The 4,077-nt window shown below is 27.2% G+C and overlaps 1 long non-coding RNA gene across 1 annotated transcript; it reads right to left on the reverse strand.

Annotated features, from left to right (window-relative positions):
- Nucleotides 1-282: 282 nt before the first annotated feature.
- Nucleotides 283-2,030, reverse strand: LOC149032785 (uncharacterized). The gene is made up of 2 exons (XR_016176312.1): nucleotides 1,345-2,030; nucleotides 283-958 (listed from the first exon to the last, which is right to left on the reverse strand). It is a non-coding gene; the product is annotated as an uncharacterized LOC149032785 (long non-coding RNA).
- Between the last annotated feature and the right edge of the window lie 2,047 nt (nucleotides 2,031-4,077).

Below are 4,077 nucleotides of genomic sequence, written 5' to 3' on the forward strand. Positions count from 1 at the left end.
AGACGTTATCAGTTGTAAGAACGCAGTCGCTTATCTAAGTTGTAGTCGTATGATTGTTAAACTATTATTGTACTTTTTCTAATCCCTGTTTTAAATACATCTTATTAGTAGGATTAAACTGGGTGTATGTTCAACTCGCTCCTCTCACCCTAAATAAAATTATCCTTACATATATATATATACTAGGGTGCCCCGGCCACGCGTTGCTGTGGCTTTTTTTGAGGTGAAAACTTTTTCAAAATCAGATCGATTTAAAAATCGTTAAATGAAAGAACGTAAAACTGATAAAACAAAGATAATTTATTAATTAATAAAATTCATTATATAATTTTTTATTCTATATATTAATTAATAAATGAAAGTCTATATATAAAAATCAGTGTCACAATTTATTTGTCTATTAATAATTCTGAAACTGCTTATCTTATCTTATTGAAATTTGTTTTATTACATGCGTTTTTTTCCAACTTAGCACCTAGCATAATTTCAAAACACCAAACATCCATTTCTTTAATTCATTGTACTTAATAACATCAATTAATCTATTATATATTTACATATCGCAATAATATGATAATCACTAATCATAATAACACTAAAAGAAACATTATAAATCTGTAAGTTTTATGGATTGTACGATGTTTTTCCGTTCGTATTTTAGCACGAAAGTCATAGCTTCCTTTTTATATTCTTGCATGTAACGTGGACTGCCTATGTACGATTATGGTAGAATGACTGAATTACCAATTTCTGCGGTTTCGGCGTTGTTTACAATAGTCCCACGCAAGTGATTGTATTCTTCCGCACGCAGTTTCTGTTGATTAAATCGTAAGTATCATAGTCATTCGCTCCCTATCTTCACGTACATGTCTACTATGAATTGTTGGCAAAGTTCACGAAATCGTAGAATGATTTTGTCCTGACCGCGTCTAATCATCAACCGATACGCATAGTAATCCTTCGAGCAAAACATACATAAATAGAATTAATGAAATTATTTAATGATGAAAAATGTTAAAAGTATAATTAGGGCCAGGATTTTTGCCGCAGTTTTGAAATGATTAGTTTTAATTTATGAAATTATAACAAAAATATAAGTTTTATGGAAAAATTTTTCAAACAAAAGTAAAAAATTAAATTTTATGAAAACATTGTCTCTTATAATTTTTTCATACAACCAATATTTCCATTGACATTTCAAAATAAAGATTCATAATGATTGATTTTTTGGAAACTATGATCATCTTAATTGTTCAATTACATTTTTTTAATAAAATTAAATTAAAATTACATTTTTATAAGATCAACAACATTTTCGATATAAATAAAAAAAAGTATACTTACAACACAAAATCCGTTGTTATTGGAAGCTCGTGTCACGTGTTGAGTACTTTTGAGGTTATAAAATCACTTGATTAACTAATCGTGCAAAATACACTCAAAATTGATAATTTAATTATTATTGATAAAATAGGAATGATTAAAAGTTAATAGGAGAGTTACACTGAGATAGCAAAATAATAATTGTCAACGTTACTACTACACTTGATGCATAAACAATAATGATGGCCGACAACTGTGTAGGGAGTGAGAAAGAAAGGAGACCGGCTTCGTTCTCATCCCTACTCCGTGCTGTTTACTGGGTCAGAAGTGACACCTATAGACATCTGGCGGGGATAATAATAACTAAATAAATGACGATTGATCAGTTTTCGACCGGAGAGGAAAAATGATTAAATTACTAAAATGGCTATTAAAAAATAAGGGTTGATCGTAGAAGGGTGAAAATTGAGGATTGTATGTATTTTTGTATGTTGTATCATAAAAAAATAGAAATTACAAATTTTGTCTAAAAAATGAAAAAAAAAAGTTTAGGGGTGGACTACCCCTAACATTTAGGGGGATGAAAAAATAGATGTCGGCCGATTCTCATAGATACCGGATAAGCACAAAAAATTTCATCAAAATCGGTCAAGCCGTTTCGGAGGAGTATGGGAACGAAAACTGTGACACGAGATTTTTATATATATATAGATATATACATATTTTATATTACTTTTAGGTATAGAACTTGGCTCCAGCCCTTACTCTTTTAATTTGTTTTGTATTTCAACACAGTTTATGAGTCCTTCAGCTTCAGATATGCTTATTCCATATTCTTTTGCTATCTCGTCTGGAGTTATACGCGGGAATTCATTCATAATATGCTCTAATTCTTCATCTTCCGACTCTGTGCGTCACTTGACTACACTAATATATATTTACGGGCTGCAAATAAACTTACACCACTTTTTAAACGCAACAATTGTAAAAATTGTTTTGTTTTAATTTTGAGAAATTAAATATAACATTTAAAATATGTTTTATCTTATTCCAATTTTGTTTACAAAGAATGACAAGATTTAAAATTGAAGTAGTATTTTTTATTTGAGACGTTAATTACATTGTTAAAATTTCAAGATATTATTAGTATTAACTTATACTCTGCATATAGCAATGTTTGGAAAAATTTATGATGCGCAGGAGGTATATAAGATAATAACTACTTGATATGATTATATTTTTTATGAATTATAAGTCTTTCATCTAGGTACAAGGCCGCTAAGGCTATTTTTTTAAATTCAGCGATTTTTTAGGACATGTAGATAATTTACAGTTTTAAATTCTTTGTTTTTAATCGATGTTTTAAATAAAATAGTGTATGGTACAATTTTAATAAACCTAATCCAAGATATTAGCAAGCAATTACCCTTTTCTTCATTAGTTTCTTCTTATCTTCTTTTTGTTTGCGTTATGAAGATTTTTTCTTGAGACGAAATTCTGTCTTTATATTTCATGTAAAATGAATTTTTTATATTTTCTATATTGTCTTAATAAATCATAATAATCCTCTGGTTTATATAGAAAATCCTTCTTTCTTTCTTTTTTTTCTTAATATAAAACTTTCGTAATCAATGATTATGCATTTCTTTTGCCGAAAAATTTTAAATTGTACAAAACATAGGCATTTTTTAGGAAGTTAAATACTATCTAGTTATACATGAGAAGTTTACAATAAATTAAGTATAAATAACGTGATATCTCTTTCTTTTTAAAAATGGACTTTTTAAAACATTAAACAACTTTTAAAATAAACGGTCTATATATTAAAATATAATAATAAATAACGGATAAAGCGTGTTGTACAGGATCATACGATCCAATTTATCAGTGACGCTCTAAACAAAATAAGGCGCCGTCGATTTCTGTTTTCTGCAGGAAAACACTGCATCGTCAAAGATTTAGATAAGTGCTAAAGCCCCATTTCTGTGCTTAGGTCAATGTGGTATTTTTAATTCTATAAGAAGCTTCATTATTATACGTTATATATGGATTGCTCGTTTATTTTGAAAACAGATTTGGTATATATCACGTATTGTCGATATTATCCTGTCCCCTAGTACGAAACATAAATAGTCCTTTAACGCTGTTCAGTGAGACCTACAATCAAAATAGCAACAGAAAAAAAAATAAGAAAAATGCTTATGTACACATTGAGTCTTAGAATTATTTTATATATAATTGTTTATAAACAAGAAATGATACACAATATTTTAAAATTTATATAAACGGTTAATCATTTTTAAAATTAGTTATTCCTTTAGTGAATAAATTGATATCAATTTTACTACTTTTGAATGTAAATTTTATTGTAAAAGAAATATATTTTTTCAGATAAATAGTAAGAAAAAAAATTAGGTATATTATATTATATTTATCTAGTACTTGAAATATAAAATGAATTCTGTAAAACGCGAATATTTGTAAATCAATATTATTTGTACTGTCTAGTAACGATTTATATGATATTATACACTAAAAACAACAAATCATAAAAAAACTTGGACAATTATAATAAAAGTGTCAAAATAGGTTTAAACAAACAAAAAAATAAAACTTTTCTTTAAATTCCTTCCATTTTAAATTGACTGATGTTCCGAAGCTGTCAATAAGAAAATAACATTTTCATCATATACATACATATATGCATTATATAATATTAATATTTAATACATATATTACTTTTAGGTATAGAAG

This window comes from Polistes dominula, unplaced genomic scaffold (assembly GCF_049000335.1).
Source record: "Polistes dominula isolate Pdom_NZ unplaced genomic scaffold, Pdom_raw_medaka contig_84, whole genome shotgun sequence".
NCBI lineage: Eukaryota > Metazoa > Arthropoda > Insecta > Hymenoptera > Vespidae > Polistes > Polistes dominula.